General features: G+C 38.0%; 1 protein-coding gene across 8 annotated transcripts in view; it reads right to left on the reverse strand.

Annotated features, from left to right (window-relative positions):
- CDC42BPA (CDC42 binding protein kinase alpha) overlaps positions 1 to 18459 on the reverse strand; it is a 329925-nt gene that overhangs the window by 291980 nt on the left and 19486 nt on the right. The window lies entirely within an intron of this gene.

Consider the following 18459-nt stretch of genomic DNA (forward strand, 5'->3'; position numbering starts at 1 on the left):
GCTTTTGGAACAGTTTGGCCAGTGAGAGATGACACATTTGGGATTGGGAGGTAGTGGTGGGGGGAGGTATTTCCTGGTTTGACAGTTTTCAAATATTCACCTACACCAAAAAAAATAAAAAGGAAGAATATTTCCCCCACTCTGTAAATTTGAGAGAAACAGTCTTACAGAAAGACTATGGAATTACATATATTTGGGTTTGCAGCAATTCTGTCGTATATATCTCCCAAAATGGCTGATAAAAACCAACAATATACAGTTCATGAAGAGGGGAGTAGAGACGTAAGGAGTGAAGGAAAGGAACCCCCCCCCCCCCAGTGGCCACATCTCCACAAAAATTCTCCACCTTCCACACCTTATAATAGCTATGATCCAAAAGTAGACACCTGATCCAAACTATTCCAATCAGATTCTCTTTTTCTAAATTAAAAGAAACAGAGACTAGAAGTCACAGGAGAGGATCCTTAGGAAGACCATTTTAAAAAGTGATTACTTTCATAACTTAAATCTGGAAATTTCAACCGGACAGTCTCAACCCGAAGAGAAATGAAGTGTTACGTCTTCCAAACAACTAGAGGGAAAAACTAAATCTGGCAAATATACTGAATTAATCTAAAAGATAGTGAGAACATATGGAAAAATAAATATAGAAAAAGCTTTTTAAATGGTAGAAATACATCCAAATAAATCTGTATTTATAATAAATGTAAATGGCCTCCCCGCTCTGTTAAAAATACAAAGATTTCACACTACAGGAGAAAAATCCAGTTATATGCTGTTTCCAAAAACTATCCAAACAGAAGAATACAGAAAGAATGAAAATGAAAGGATGGACCAAGATAAACCAGGTAAATAATATCCAAATAAAGGTATATTATTTATATTAATATGAAGAGAAAGGGGGAACTTTAAGGCAAAAAGTTTCACTACAGATAATGACTGTCATTAGAGAAAGGTGCAATTCATCAGGAAAACACAGAAATTCTACACTTTATATACCTAACTGATCTAGTCTCAATGTATAAAATGGGCAAAAACTGACAAGAGTTACACAGAAAAATGGGCAAACTTGCCATTAAGCTAGATAATTTTAACACCTGTCTCAGTAATGGATAAGTGAAGCATACAAAAGTTTGAACAATCTAAGTAACAAGCTGAATCTAGTAGACATAAATGCAATACAACTACAGAAGAAATACTATTTTGAAATACAGAACATTTTTAAATCTTAAATACTGGAGTATGATACAAATAAAAATATTTTAAACTAATGGCTTTTTTAAAAAAGCATTGGAAATTAAGTCATAACTCTAAACAACTCACAAGTCAAAAACAAAAATAAGAAAACAGAAGGCATTTAGAATGGAATAATAATAAAAAGACATATCAAAACATATGAGATGCAAGTAAGGTGGTATTTAGAAATCTAAAGTCTTAATACTTTAACATTAGAAAGCAATAATGCTAAAAATTAACAAGCTAATCATAGAACTTTAAAAGATGGAAAAGAGAAAAGTAAAAGAAAGATAATACAGATAAGAGTAGATGTTAATAAAATTAAAATAACTATTAAATAGAGAAAATCAACATTAACAAAAATTCACACATCCTCTAAAAGGAGTGATGAAAAAAAGACAGATGACACAAACAATATTAGAAATGAAAAAACTGTGTACAATTACAGACATTAAGAGAGTAAACAGAAAATCATTGTGAAAAAATTTATGCCAATAAACCTTAAAATTAAAAGTGGTCAAATTCCTAGAAAAACTCAACTTGCCAAATGACCAGCAATAGAGAACTTGAACAATCCTATCTCTAATAAAGAAATTGAATCCATAATTTAAAATCTTTCCAGAAAGAAAACTCCAGAATGAGATGGATTTATCACTAAATTTTTCCAAACGTCTCAATATTAAATGTAGAAATGGCACCAACATTATTTGAGGGACTACATCTCATTCTTTTTTATGAGGACAGCATAATGTTAATACCTAAAACTTACAAGGACAGTATTACAAGACCACAGACTAATCTCTCTGGCAAATATAATCCAAAAAAAATCCTAATCAAAGCATTAGTAAATCAAATCCAGAAATATGTTATCCATCACAACCAAGATGAGTTTAATCTAGGAATTTAAGACTGATTTAATACTCAAACTTCAATGTTAATCACCACATAACGGAATTTAAAAACTGAAAAATCATAAGACCCTCTCAATAAGCGCAAACAATCGATAAAATTCTGTAACAGTTTCTATCAAAAATTTAAAATCTCTTAGAAAACTAGGAATAGATACACTGGATAAAACTCTTAAGTACTTTTTTGTTTGTTTTTTGAGACAGAGTCTCACTCTGTCACCCAGGCTGGAGTGCAGTGGTGCAATTTCGGCTCACTGCAAGCTCCGCCTCCAGGGTTCACAGCATTCTCCTGCCTCAGCCTCCAGAGTAGCTGGGACTACAGGCACCTGCCACCACGCCCGGCTAACTTTTTGTATTTTTAGTAGAGACAGGGTTTCACCGTGTTATCCAGAATGGTCTCGATCTCCTGACCTCGTGATCCACCCGCCTCAGCCTTCCTAAGTGCTGGGATTACAGGCATGAGCCACTGCGCCCAACCACTCTTAAGTAGTTTTTAACTTAACTTCTAAGCCAATATTGCCAGAGAAAAGATTCAAACTAGGCCACTGAGACTGCCTTTAGAGCCCAGGCTTTCTCCACTACACTACAGCAGTGGTTGTGAAATTTTTCTGTTGTTACACTGTCTCTACAAAGCTTTTGAAAAGCAATGTACTGCCTTGAACACTTTTAAATTATAGCTCAAATATTTAATTACAGGTTTAAATGGACGCAGATGATGAATTTCCAAACTATTTCAGATTGCATATGTGCTTTAAATAGAATTCCATCAAAACCTGGAATTTATGAAAATTGATGGAAAATGTCCACCACATAATCTAATTGGCAAAGCCAGTCCTCACTGTCAAAATGGCAAAAGTAAGACTTGTTCTCTAACACTCAACTGAGACTTGAGGGGAATACCAGGAAGTAAAGGTAGAACCCCAATATTCTGGGATTCCAAAACAGCCTTTGAAATTCCCTTTTGTTTCTTGCATGGGATCGAGTTCTTGGGATTAGTACTACAAAGTATTGACTTTGTTCAATTTAGTACTTCAATTAGTATTAAACTTTACTAAGAAGTAAACCATACTACAAATTGTATATCCCTAATTGCATTTTGGGGTCCTAGGTCATGAGTTCTTAAAAATAATAGTAGTACTTGAAATAACATATATTATTATAAGCACAATCAACTTTAGCTCATCGGGGAAAATTAAAGAGGAGCGTGACAGGTAAACATATTTATATTTGACTTTGATATTTATTTTTGTACTTTATTTTGAATATCAGTATGTCTGACATTCTTGGAATTTTTAGCACTGTCAAGGCATTAAGTGATTTAAATTTAAATGAGCCCAATATGAAGATGTGATTTTAGAGAAGCAGAAGTTACATTCTTTTCTTCAGGCTTAAAACCAATAACATCACCATTGAGACTTAACTGGGCAAGTTGTGGCCCTAGCCTTTTGTTTTTTAAGCTTACTATCTTGTAATTTTTTTTATTTAATGAAGTATTTTGTGTAGAAGGTATTTCCTTAAGGTTAAATTAGGATGTAAGACAGATCTGTAGTTCTCGCTTCCATTACATCTTTCTTTTGGTCTTCATGGACATGAGGATCCTGCTGCCTTGATGGCATTAGTTGTAAACCTGTGTTCTCCTAACTGCATAAACCCTTCATTAGCTCAATTTTGAGATAATGAAAAATTGACTGGAAATTTAAAATTCAAACTACTATCTTTAGATAAATTCTGTTCTCTTTTGACGATGTATTCTAAAAGAAAGGAAATAAGTTACAGTGATGGAGGTACTGCTTTCATAAAACAGTTTTTTCAGTATTTTGATAATTTCTATACTAATTTTAATAATAGAAAACTTAGTAGATTGCTACTGTTTTATATCCTAAAGTTAAAATAGCATGGAAATATCTGTAAAAGGTCTGACCATACCAGAAAATTAAAGTTGCGATATTTAACTATCATTTTCTTACTTCATATATTAAAGTAATAAATTTATATTATAAATTAAATGGTTTAATTCTTTGTAATTCCAAAAGATATATTTAACTGGAGGCTTTATATTTGGAGACATTAGCTTTATTTAATTAAATATGCTGCATTATCACCCCAGAAATTTGTCAGCAATTTAAGGCTCTTTGTGGAGACAGTTTTTTGCAGACTTGCAAATAATTTGATTCACACACAAAAAAAATTTAACATACTGTACTAAGGCCGGGAACAGTGGCTCACACTTGTAATCCCAGCACTTTGGGAGGCCAAGGTGGGCAGATCACTTCAGGTTAGGAGTTCAAGATCAGCCTGGCCAACATGGTGAAACCCCGTCTCTAATAAAAATACAAAAATTTAGCCGGGTGTGGTGGTGTGCGCCTGTAATCCCAGCTACTTGGGAGGCTGAGGCAGGAGAATCAGTTGAACCTGGGAGGTGGAGGCTGCGGTGAGCCGAGACTGTGCCACTGTACTCCAGCCTGGGCCACAGAGCGAGACTCCATCTCAAAAGAAAAAAAGACATAAAGTACTGTACTAAATGGAATTAAAACCTTGTTTTAAAACAGACTTATTTGCTATTAGAACAACTTTGACTTTAATTTTTAATTCAAATGAGTGTTATTACATAGCCTGGTATCAACCATTTTGCTTCAGAGCTCTCAGACGACAGATAAGAATTTTGCCACTGGTTTGTAAACTAGTGAAATAAAATACCTGCTTCAATATTTTTTTATAGAAGCTCTTTTTCTTTTGCCCTCTTTCAAGAGCTACAGTCTCAAAACAGTCCCTTTAGTTTTACACCTAAGAGATTTTCACAACACAAGACAGTACCATGGGAACATTTGAGATGGGTGAGAAATATGCCTTTAGTTTATAAAAATGGGAGATGGTTCATTGTGAAATGGGAGTGGAAAGAAAATCCACAGACTTCAGACTGTTCTCAAACAGATGGATTTTAGAAGACTAATTAGGGAAGCTAAAGATCTGAAAACTGATTCCCTTAAACCTATATGCATCCACATAGCCCTTGGAAAGTCTTCATGCACCATGGATACAGATACCACAGTTTGCAGACTATTACACTAAATTATCTCCTGAGATTTAGTAGATCTTTTAAAAACTAAAATTGCCAATTTATATTTTAACAAAAAAATCTGATCTTAATTGACTCTCAGGTATAAATGAATGATAAAACCTTAAAAATGGACTGCATTCTGGAAGTTCTGTTTTCTAATAGGGATTGTATGCAGTATGTGAGAAGGATTGTTTTAGCTGAGACAGAAATCAGTTTCTTAGCCTGCTTCTCTTCTAAGGTAAGCATGCCAAGCCAGGGATCCCAGCACAACAGCTCAGGGGGTCAGAACTGCCTCTCAGGGCCTCTGCCTCTCTGGGATAGACCTGCTGCTACTGGTAGCCAAGACTCCATTAGCAGTTATGCAGTGCCTGTTGCACAGCCCAGATACTGCACCAAGTCAGCTGTCTCTCTCCTCATCACATTCTCCCAAATTCCAATCCTTCACCTCCGCAAACACCATGGCCCGTGTGAATGTGGAGAATAATGAGCCATATGAAAATCTAGGCCAAGCCAAACTGAGAAAGGTAGCCTGGTGCCCTAGCAAAACCCTGTATTGCTGTGGTTTTAAAAAACAGAAAAAGGCAGTCCTTTTAATCAATCATTAGAACTCTTTCTCGTGGTTGGCTGCTCTGGTTTTACACAGAACCAGGTGGGGTGTGAGCAGGTTCAGTGCCCTAACCCTCAGAGTCATTTTTTTCCCCCCCTCTCGCCCCAGACATGCCAGGGAAACTCCAAAGTTCGTCAGAGCACAGCTCCTAAAGGGATTACCAGGCCCAGTTCTCCAACCTATACAACTACTAGCCCCACCCCAGGTCCTGTGATTTCAGGAAAGGGCTCTTCTCTTGGATCCCATGGTCCAGCAGACATGAAGCCCTCAAAAACAGCTGTCCCAGGGCCCCTGGAAGCAGCTCAGAGCCCCCACACTTGCCAATCTCCAGCTGGTCAGTCTCCTGTGGCTGGTTCCCCATGCCTGTACCGAGACAGAGGTAGTGTAACCTGGAGGCCCTGGGCACCAGGCAGCAATTAAGTCTCTGAGCACCCTCCCAACCACTAGCCAGAGTTAGAGCTTTTGCAAGTGCTCCAACTCAGACAATTAAGTTTTAAGACAAAGCATGAGGCTGAGCAGAGGGGTGAGATCAGCACTGTCCAGAGACTCAGGAGTCCTGAACCTCTGCACATGTCCCTTAACAACAAAATGGGAAGGGGAAAACCTACCTGGCTCTGGTTTTGTAAAACCAGGGCAGTCAATCAGGAAAAAAGAGTTCTAATAATTAAAAGGAAGAGAGGCCAGGCGTGGTGGCTCACGTCTGTAATCCCAGCACTTTGGGAAGCTGAGGCGGGTAGATCACCTGAGGCTGGGAGTTCACCACCAGCCTGATCAACATGGAGAAACCCCATCTCTACTAAAAATACAAAATTAGCCAGGCATGGTGACACATGCCTGTAATCCCAGCTACTGGGGAGTCTGAGGCAGGAGAATCACTTGAACCCGGGAGGCAGAGGTTGTGATGAGTCAATATTGCACCACTGCACTCCAGCCTGGGCAACAAGAGCGAAACTCCATCTCAAAAAAAAAAAAAGGGAAAAAAAATTTAAGTGAATGAGTAAATATTGCCTAGAATGGCAGAATTAATATTCTTAGGGTAAAAACAGAGATTACCTACAAATTATTTTATGGGTCCTACTCGGTACTGTTAAAATGTGATTTCATCACTTCCTAGGAGTTTAAACCAAAATTAATTAAGCAGTTGTTTATATAATACTCTAAAATATCTGCATAGAAAATAGAATCACTTCCAGTGTTTACTGTTACACATGCGGGATGTGAGGATGGTGATAGCAGCTAAGTCAAAAAGACAGCAGAATTCCTCTAGCACACAATGCAGCAGCAACAGGCTCTCTGGTATTACCTGCAGTTATCTAAGATCTTGGTTAATATCATATGTTACTTTTTAAACGCAGATAAATAATTTTTTAAGTATTTAAAACAGTAATACTATTTGCTTAGGAGCAGGTAAAACACAAACAGCAAAGAGCACAGCCCTACCTCACTCTTTGCTAATGGTTCTTACATTTATTCAAGTGCAGAACCAATGAAATAAGCTAGTCAAAAAAGGACAATACTGTATAGGTCTACTCATGAAGTACTTAGACTAGTCAAATTTATAGACAAGAAGTAGAATGACAGTAGCCAGAGGGCAAGGGATAGAAAGTGGGAGTAAAGTCATTTTTAATGAGTACAGTTTCAGTTTAGCAAAATACAAAATGCTCTGAGATGGATGATCAGGATGGTTGCACAACAATGTGTATGTACTTGATGCCACTGAACTACACACTTCAAAAAGATTAAAATGGTAAATTTTACATTATATATATTTTAACACAATTTTTTAAAATTCATGGGATGAAAAACTTCAAATTGAGAAAATTCTACCCACTGACTTAATCTTTCCTAAAAATTATAGATTTCTATTATTCTATTTTAGTGGCAGAATATCACTACTCTAAGAAACATGACTTAAAATACACATGTTGATACAACAGTGTGTTTCTGGAAAAGTACGTATAGTCTCATAAATATTTTTGTAAGCAAACATTTATAAATCTGCTGCTATTAAATGCTACAGAAAGTTTTATATAAGCTTTCTATATACACATAAACAAGAGAAATATAAATGAGTGAAAAATATTGACCCACCAAAAAAAAATGATAGGCTTACTCTTCATATCCTATGAAAATACTGTAATACTTAATAGCTTATAAAATTTTATCTTAATCATTTACTACTCTCTTCACCTAAAAAAAGAAAAAGCAAATGAAAACCAGGTAGGAAGATTCTATTTGTAATGAAAATGTTTATGCTGTGATTATATTTATTTTCAAAATGCTTTACAAGTGGGAGCTAAACAAAGGGTACACATGGAGATAAAAATGGAGGAAAAAACCTCGAGACTCCAAAGGAAAGAGGACAGAAGTAGGGAGGTGGAAAAATTACCAATGGATACAATGTCCAGTATTTGGGTGATGAGTATAGAAGCCCAACCCCCACCATTATGCATGTAATACCCATGTAATAAATAAGCACATGTACCCTTGAATCTAAATTTTTTGTTAATGCTTTATTAGGCCAGGCATGGTGGCTCACGCCTGTAATCTCAGCACTTTGGGAGGCGGATCACTTGAGGCCAGGAGTTTGAGATGGGATTTTGCTATGTTGGCCGGGATTTCGCCCAGATTAGCTGGGCGTGGTGGCGCATGCCTATAAGCTCAGTACTCGGGAGGTTGGGGCACAAGAACTGCTTGAACCCAAGAGGTGGAGTGGGTTGCAGTAAGCCAAGATCACACCACTGCACTCCAGTCTAGGCAACACAGAGAGACTCTATCTCAAAAAACATATATTTGTTTTAAATTAAATGCTTTACTAGATTGCTTTAAATAACTAATGAACAATCCATAAACTATCTTCTATTAACGCTTTGTCTTGACACATCAAATGTCATGATGGTATGGTTTGATGAGTATTAATAGGATATTTTGATATTTTATAACTAAAAATATTATAAACATTTTCATCTCCTAAAAAAGTAATGATTTAATTTTTTATATTCTATTCTCCTTGAAATGAAAAGCTGAACTTAAAGCAATTTACAACTTATGAACTAGTCATAATCTAGACGTTTATTTACAAATAACTAATTTGGAATTTAGAATACATTATCTCAAAGATTATGTTATAAATACTGGTGAGTTTTCCAGTGAACTACATGTAAGTCCATAAGCTTTAAACCTGAGGCCCAGCAGGTGATTATCAAGTATTCTACCCACCACCATCCCCAGGAGAGGGCCTGAACTTAATACTAATAGCAATGGAGAGAATGTACAAATTTTCTTAATCTATGATTCCTAAAGAAATACTAAGCGGGTCCCTAATCCCAGACTTCAGAGCAACATTTGGTTGCATTTCTCTCTTGCTGGAAATCCAAGTTCCCCTAACTGTTAGAAATCCACTTTGTTCTTTGGGAGCCCGAGATGGGCGGATCACGAGGTCAGGAGATTGAGACCATCCTGGCTAACACGGTGAAACCCCGTCTCTACTAAAAAATACGAAAAACTAGCCAGGCGAAGTGGCGGGCGCCTGTTGTCCCAGCTACTCGGGAGGCTGAGGCAGGAGAATGGCATGAACCCGGGAGGCGGAGCTTGCAGTGAACTGAGATCCGGCCACTGCACTCCAGCCTGGGCGACAGAGCGAGACTCCGTCTCAAAAAAAAAAAACAAAACAACAAAAAAAAAAGAAATCCACTTTGTTCTAGACCAGGCACAGTGGCTCACATCTGTAATCCCAGCATGTTGGGAGGCCAAGGCAGGTGGATCACTTGAGCTCAGGACTTCGAGACCAGCCTGGGCAACATGGCAAAATCCCATCTCTACCCAAAATACAAAAAATTAGCTGGGCACAGGTAGTACACGCCTGTCGTCCCAGCTACTCAGGGAAGCTGAGGTGGGAAGATTGCTTGATTCCGGGAGGAGAAGGTTGCAGTGATCCAAGATTGCGCCACTGCAGTCCAGCCTGGGTGACAGAGTGAGACTCCATCTCCAAAAAAAAAAAAAAAAATCCACTTTGTTCTGGATCAAAGCATTCTCTGGTACATACCACTGGATAGAGAAACATGGTCCAATGTTCTCCAGTCTACCCAACCAGACACACACCCTACCTGAAAAAATACTCATTTCTTGTGCAAAGTAGGTAGCAATACAAACTATACAGTTTTATTAATGGAGAGTCCCAAACTTATAAAAGGACTAAGCTAACATTATCTGGTTTGGAACTATGATTCTTAATCAGTAGAACACATTGGAATTAACAGGGAAGAATTTAAAAAATTCACATACGCTGACTTCCATCTGAGTTAACTAAGTCATAATCTCTAGAAGTGAGTAGCAATCATATTTTTTGAAAAAGCCACTAAGTTATTTGGATGTGTATATCAAGTTAAGAACCACTTCTTCTGAAGACTTTATATCTTACATAATTATTTAATAACCACAAATTACCTATGAAAAGCAAACAAAAATCTATATTATTGGTTCTATCCATATGCCCCTGAAATAACAGACCCAAATTCCATCCATCTAGCCAGGAAATTACTAGGCCAAAACCAAGCCAGGTAATGGCATCCCATAAGAAGTCACAATGAAGAATTCTCAGGATCTGACACTCTGCTAATCTTGACAGGTTATTCCATACAAATTATATCCTCTGTGAGTCCCAGATGCTCCTGTCACTAGAAAGAGGATCATTTAGGGTTTACCATGGCATTATCAACTGAGAATAAAATCCACAAAATCTCCACCTATTTCTCTGTCTCAGGCTAGTGTAAAAAAAGGAGTCACCCCATTTTTGAACAAGTCAAATTACGTCAGCAAACCATAGTTAAAACTGTAACTGTGCCTACTCCTGAGTACTTGGATATAGGTAAAGAAAAAAAAAAATCACAATGATGTTTTTATTAATCCAGCTAGAGTCAGAGAGAAGAACAGCATCCTGAGTCAGCACAATGCAGTGAAGCCCTAGGCCTGGCCCCTTGAAACCATTCTGTCCTCCTAAGCCTCTGAGCCTATAATGGGAAGGACAGCCTGGAAGATTTCTGAAATGTCTTCAGGGCCTTTTTCCCATTGTCTTAATATCGGCACTTACCTACCTTTTCATCATGCTAATCTCTCTAGCAAGTGGTTGCTCCATAGCCCCTTGGATTCCTCTCCTGAAAACACTTCTTCCTTCTTTACTACTGCACCAGACTGAGATTTTTCCAGAATTTTATGCTGTTTCCCTTTTTATTATAAGCTCCAACTTTAAGTCATTCATTTGCTCCCATATTTGATCACAGGCTGTTAGAGGCAGTCATATCATTCTCAAATGCTTTGGTGTTCAGAAATTTCTTCTGCCAGTTAGTCTAGGTTATCACTCTTAAGATCAGCCTTTCACAAAGTGCTAGAACATGGACACAATGCAGTCAAGTTCTTTGCTAAGGTGTAATAAGGGTGAACTTTGCTCCAGAGTTTCCAGTAAATTCCTCATTTCCATATGAGACCTTGTCAGCTTGGGCTTTGTTGTCCATTTTTCTATCAGCATTTTTATCAGAGTCACCTAATCAGTCTTTAGTAAGTTCCAAACTTTCCCTGTCTTCCTGTTGTCTTCTTAGCCCTCCAAACTCTTTCAACCTCTGTACATTATCCAGTTCCAAAGCCATTTCCACATTTTCAGTTATCTTTATAGCAACATTCCACTCCTGATACCAATTTTCTGTATTAGTTTATCAGTCCATTTTGAACTGCGATAAAGGAATATCTGAAGGGCTGGGTAATTTACAAAGAGATTTATTTTGGCTCATGGTTCTGCAAGCTGTACAAAAAAGCATGGCACCAGCATCTGTTTATGGTGAGGGCTTCAAGAAGCTTTCATTCATAGTATTAGGTTGGTGCAAAAGTAATTGCAGTTTTAGATGGAGAAAGGAAGCTGGCATGTCACATGGCAAGAGGGGGAGCAACAGGGAGTGGGGAGGTATCAGGCTCTTTTTAACAATCAGATCTTTGAAGAACAAATACAGCAAGAACTCACACATTACCACAGGAAGGACACCAAGCCATTCATGAACAACCTGCCTCCATAACCCAAATATCTCCCACTAGGCCCCACCTTCAACATTGGGGGTCACATTTCAACATGAGATTTGGAGGGGAAAAACTTCCAAACTATATCAATGCTTGCTGATAAAAGTCATTGTCACACATTTTACATGAACACACATTCCTGACAATCTCAATACTCTCTCCTAGGATGGTCTGTCTCCAATGCTCCAAAAGTACTGTTTCAAATTGTACGGAAAAGTTACATCACAGACCTGAGACTGCTATTTCTTACTTAGCAAGGCCTATTTGCAAGGTTGGTCTAATGGCTGGCATCTGAGAAGTTGAATTTTGGGAGTGTTCCCACAATCCTAACTGATAAGAATGGCTCACTGTACCTCAACTATTTCTGCAAATAATATAACTTATGCTGAAAATCTACTATCCTTCTGGGAGTCTAGAAGGAATAATAATAATTCAATTAATATCATTAATTCTATTAAAATACTTCTTACCCTGATAATTCTCTTCACAAGTAAAGTTTTAACAAAGTTAGAATTTTGATTTTAGAATTCAGTGGAAAGCAATATGATTATGACCAAATTACTTAATACCCTGTTGAATCTTCAACCTTGTTGAATTCCAGTATGTGCTAGGTAGAGGGTTTCTACGTGACCAGCCACCAATAAAAAAATAAACTCAGTGCCCAGGGTTTTTGACAAATAATTATACATATTCATGGAGTTTCAGTGATGTTTCAATACATAAGACGTATGGTGATCAGATCAGGGTAATTACAACTATCCATCATCTCAAACGTTTATCATTTATTTGTGTTGGTAATGTTCAACATTCTCCTTCTAGCTATCCAAAACTGTAGGGCAACGAGTTTCTCTGGCAGACAATACTTCACACTATACGTTAAAATTCATTACTGAGGGGATTAAACACGTCCTGTATGATTCCAATGGGAGAGGATCCTTGGAAGCACGCGCTTGGTTTCCTCTGGCTTTGCTCCACTAGTCTTTTCCCCTTGTTGATTTTGCTTTGTAGCTTTTCACTGTAATGAACACTAGACTATGAGTATTATTACATGCTTGTCCCATCAGTCCTCCTAGTAAAGCACCCACATGGGGATGGTCTGTGGGACCCCAAAAACACACAAATCTTATCTTCTCTCATTAAATGTCTAATCACCCATTATTTCCCAGTATCCTCAGCTGATTACATTTTATCAACTTCATGAAATAATAAAAGCAATCGGAAGCGAACTGGAGGCAGAGGTGGGAGGATCACTTGAGCCTAGGAGGTCTAAGCTACAGTGAGCTGTGATGGTGCCACTATACTCCAGCCTGGGCAACAGTGGGAGATGCTGCCTCAAAAAATAAAAAAAAATGAAAAATCTTAAAATTAAAATGGTATTGGCCGGGTGCAGTGACTCATGCCTGTAATCCCAGAACTTTGGGAAGCCAAGGCAGGTGGATCCCTTGAGGCCAGGAGTTCAAGATCAGCCTAACCAACATGGCAAAACCCCATTTCTACTAAAAATACAAAACTTAGCCGGGCGTGGCGCACACCTGTGGTCCCAGCTATTGGGGAGGCTGAGGGAGAAGAATCACTTGAACCTGGGAGGCAGGGGTCGCAGTGAGCCAAGACTGCACCACTTCACTCCAGCCTGGGTGACAGACCAAGACTCGGTCACAAAAAAAAAAAATTGTAAGGCTAGGCGTGGTGGTTCATGCCTGCAATCCCAACACTTTGGGAGGCTGAGGCAGGCAGATCACCTGAGGTCAGGAGTTCGAGACCAGCCTGGCCAACATGGTGAAATCCCGTCTCTACTAAAAATACAAAATTGGCCAGGCATGGTGGCATGTGCCTGTAATCCCAGATATTTGGGAGGCTGAGGCAGGAGAATTGCTTGAACCCGAGAGGCAGAGGTTGCAGTAAGGCGAGATCATGCCATTGTACTCCAGCCTGGGCAAAAAGAGCAAAACTCTGTTTCAAAATAATAATAATAATTCAAAATCAAAAATAACTAAATAAAAATGGTAACACAAATCTCCATCTCCCCTACTACAGCCCAAGTTCACGGCACTACTATCTCTCTCACTTACACTGCTACAAAGGTCCTAATTGGCATGATTTTATTTACATGGCAACCACAGTTACCCTTTTAAAATATAAATCTAGGTATCACCCTTCTGCTCAAAACTCTGCACTGGCTTTAACCCCTAGAGTAAAATATAAACTCCTTTCCATGAGAAACCTCATACCCTACCACTCTCCCCTTAACTCACTCTGATCCAACCACACTGGTCTTCCTTCTGTTCCTTTTTCCATCTTAAGGACCCAGCACTTACTGTTCCCTCTACCTAGGGTGCTCTTACCCAAAATCATCACATGGCTGGCACCTTCTCATTTAACATCAGTTCAAACATCAAATCCTCAGAGGTCTTCACTAACCAATTCATCTAAATTACCACCCAAAACACTCTGTCACATCATCATCTTATTTTCTTTATAGCTCTTACCATTATCTGAAATAACCTTATTTACATGTGTATTTCCTGACCTCCCCCCAAATTATAATGTAAGCTCCATGAGAGCAGAGACCCTGCCTGTCTTGTTCACTGTTGTATCTCCAGATTTTGATGTCTATCATAGGAGGTATGCAATAAATATTTGTTAAAATAAATGAATTAATGTGTGTACTCCACAAACATTATATCATAGCAAAAGACAACAAATCTTAAGGGTACTTATGTTTCAGCAGAAAACAATTTCCTAGTCTTCTTGCTTTAAAAAGAAATACATGGGAGTGGGAGGCCAAGGTGGGAAGACTACTGAGGTTAGGAGTTCCAGACCAGCCTGGGCAACATGGTGAGACCCTGTCTCTACAAAAAAAAAAAAAAGAAAAAAGCCAGGCATGGTGGTGTGCACCTACAGTCCCAGCTGCTGGTAGGCTCACTTGAGCCCAGAAGTTTAAAGCTGCAGTGAGCTATGACTGCAACACTACACTCCAGCTTGGGTAACAGCAAGACTCTATCTCTAAAAACAAAAACAAACATATATATTCAATCGCTTCCCACTGTCCACCAGGTCAAATTCAAATTAAGTAGTAAGCCTTCTGAAATGGCCCCAATCCACCATTTCAACTTTATTTCCCACTAAGCCTCAACTGCTCCCAAGTACTATGCTCCAAGCACATCCCTTCGAGCTTCAAAATGCGCCTTTTTATCTCTGTTTCACAAAACATTAATTCCTTAAGAGTAAGCTCAAAATGTCACCTCCATGATTGAGCCTTTCTACTCCCCACACCAAAGTAATCTCTCTCTACTGCCCCATTTATTACATTTAATTCTGTTTAATTCTTTTAGGGAAGGAACCACATGTTGTTCATCTTCATTGTTGCTACACTCCATTATAAACATTATACTTTACTGTACATTTTAAAAATTTATTAAATTGACTTCAAATCTTCTCTTAACAACACCTTCTGCAGATATCACTAACACCACAGATATAACAGATTTGTCCTGGATATACAAGAAAGGATCCTGGTATGACATACATAAAAAGACAATAAATAATCTAAGATTCATATTGGTTTCCAAGTGAGCACTATAAACAAATTTTATAGGCATTCAGAGGAGGGATATGACAACAAAGGATGGCATATCATTTTAATGACTTTATAATTTTAAAATTAAAATTTAATTATACATATCTATAATGTATCCTTTCCTCTCTTATACACAGTAACACTGGCCCAGAATCCCTAAATCAAAAACACATTATTAGAGAAGGTGTTAGTTACAGGTGGTGGGGTGGGGAAGGGAAACACAAAGTATAGCATAAAGCTTTACTGTAGCACTAAAAATTCCTTTCGAAAATGCTACAAATAAACTGTATGCCACAATGCCATCTATAGGGGAGACTGCTTGTTGTCTAGACAGAATCCATTCCCTCTTCCTAAACAGAATCCTAACTTTGTCAAGATCACTGCACTTCCCATACACAGCCCATATACCTCAATATCTTATTGGTACCAATACCAATTGTACTGGTTCAGGAATAGACAGGAGACCTAATTTTGGCCATTGAGAATGGAGGGAAGATTTTCTAGGTGCTTCCATGAAATCAGAGGGCTACAGGTAGCCTCCCTCTCTCCTCCCCACCTGAACAAAAATCATGTTGCTCTGGTGCCATCCCAGAATCCTGAGGGAAAACAGTGTTAAAAAAGAAGTCTAGGCTGGGCGCGGTGGCTCACGGCTATAATCCCAGCACTTTGGGAGGTTGAAGCGGGTGGATCACTTGAGGTCAGGAGTTCAAGACCAACCTGTCCAACATGGTGAAACCCCGTCTCTACTAAAAATACAAAAATTACCCAGGCATGGTGGCACGCTCCTGTAATCCCAGCTACTCAGCAGGCTGAGGCAGGAGAATCGCCTGAACCCAGGAAGCAGAAGTTGCAGTGAGCAGAGATGACACCACTGTACTCCAGCCTGGTTGACAGATGAGACTCTGTCTCAAAAATTAAAAAAAAAAAGTCTACACTACAACATCAGTGAGACTGAAAGACTTTGGATGTTTGATAATACTGTAGAGCCACTAAACCGAGAAGTCTACCCCACCTTTGCTCTTGATAGGTTAACTAGTAAAACTTTCCACATTCTTTAAACCAATTTGCATCAGGTTCTCTGTTCCAACCAAAAGCACACTATTAACTCTCAACATTTGTATTGTGTAATCAGCTACCTCTTATCACTGTACTATCATTTAAACTATTTTTTATTCCAATACTGAAGTTAAGACTTGTACCACCAGAAATTTGACCTGTTTCTTCTACAGAATCATAAATTCAATAAATAAACTACAATGTTCACAAAATTCAAGTTCATTTTAAAGACAATTTAAAAATAACAAATAGCCCTGAGGTATATAACAGATAATTTTTTTTTCTTTTTTAAACAGAGTCTCGCTCTGTTGCCTAGGCTGGAGTGCAGTGGCACAATCTCGGCTCATTTCAACTTCTGCCTCCCAGGTTCAAACGATTCTTCTGCCTCAGCCTCCCAAGTAGCTGGGACTACAGGCGCGTGCCACCATGCCCGGCTTATTTTTGCATTTTTAGTAGGGATGGGGTTTTACCATATTTGCCAGGCTGCTCGCGAACTCCTGACCTCATGATCCGCCTGTCTTGGCCTCCCAAAGTGCCAGGATTATAGGCGTGAGCCACCATACCCAGCCAATAATTTTTAAAGTATCACAGTGTAAAAGAAAAAATATGAAATCAAAGATGATTAATTTTAATTTCAAAGGAAAACCACATTTCACTAAATATTTACCTCTAGAGACATTAGCGTTTCTGTATTTTTTCTGCAGAAAGATAAAAGACAGGTATCATAATGATTATTTTAAAAAATCTTGTTCCAATTATTTCTATACAGAATGGCAGTAAACCATGTTTTAAAATATTTTATTAACAAAAGTCTCGAGTATAAAGTTGACTGAATTAAAATCATCTTTATCACTTAGAAGATATAGTGAAAATTCAACAAGGTATTAAGATAATTTGGTCATAATCATTGCTTTCCACTAAATTCTAAAATCAAAATTCTAACTTTGTTAAAACTTTACTTGTGAAGAGAATTATCAGGGTAAGAGGTATTTTAATTGAATTACTATTACGAGGAACAAGTCTTACTCACCTACATTTCACACCTATACAATAGTTAGCACAAGGAAGACATTCAATAATTTACTGAATTTAATTACTGTCATTACTTTAATGACCACCCTTTGACCTTTGGCACATATTTCTCTCTCCTGAACATTCTACCTGGATGTTTCCACTATCATTCAAACAAAACCAAAACCCTAGAGTTAAATACTTCATCTCTAAATTGCCCTCTTTGTTATATTTTATTATATTCCCCCCAAAATCTCTGCAAAATTGTTTCTAAAGTTGGAGTTTTTGATGTTATTTCTTCATCGAAGCTACTGACTCAATATTGAGATTTAACTGTATCAAAACATGTTATTCCCTATTTATTTGCTTAACTCCACTGTTCACTCACCAACTCTTTCATTCACCAAGTAGATATTTATTGAGTGCCTACAATATACCAAGCACTTATGTTAGGTATTGGGGAAGAGGTGGTAAGCAAAACAGACACAGTCCCTGCTCTAGTAAGGAAGATCAATAATAATCAAATAATTGCAAATACATATAATTAAAAATAGTGATAAATGCTGGAAAACAGTGACTATGGCATATTCTTAATCACCTTTTAACACTAAAATGTTTACAGTTTCTAAAAATTATCACAAAAAGAGAATTTAAAAAAACTAAATCCTCAAGCCTATAGAACTTATAATGTGTTATTAGAACTGGTTATACAATCTGTCACTATTATTATTTACTGCAAAAGGTATCTACATCCCCAATTGCCATCAGATTCATATACAAAGCTACTATGGTAAAGTCATTTAAAAAAAAAGAAAAAAGATCTGTTGCTGGGTGCAGTGGCTCACGCCTGTAATCCCAGCACTTTGGAGAGGCCAAGGCAGACGGATCACCTGAGGTCGGGAGTTTGAGACCAGCCTAACCAACATGCAGAAACCCCGTCTCT

Source organism: Rhinopithecus roxellana, chromosome 8 (assembly GCF_007565055.1).
Source record: "Rhinopithecus roxellana isolate Shanxi Qingling chromosome 8, ASM756505v1, whole genome shotgun sequence".
In the NCBI taxonomy this organism is placed as follows: Eukaryota; Metazoa; Chordata; class Mammalia; order Primates; family Cercopithecidae; genus Rhinopithecus; species Rhinopithecus roxellana.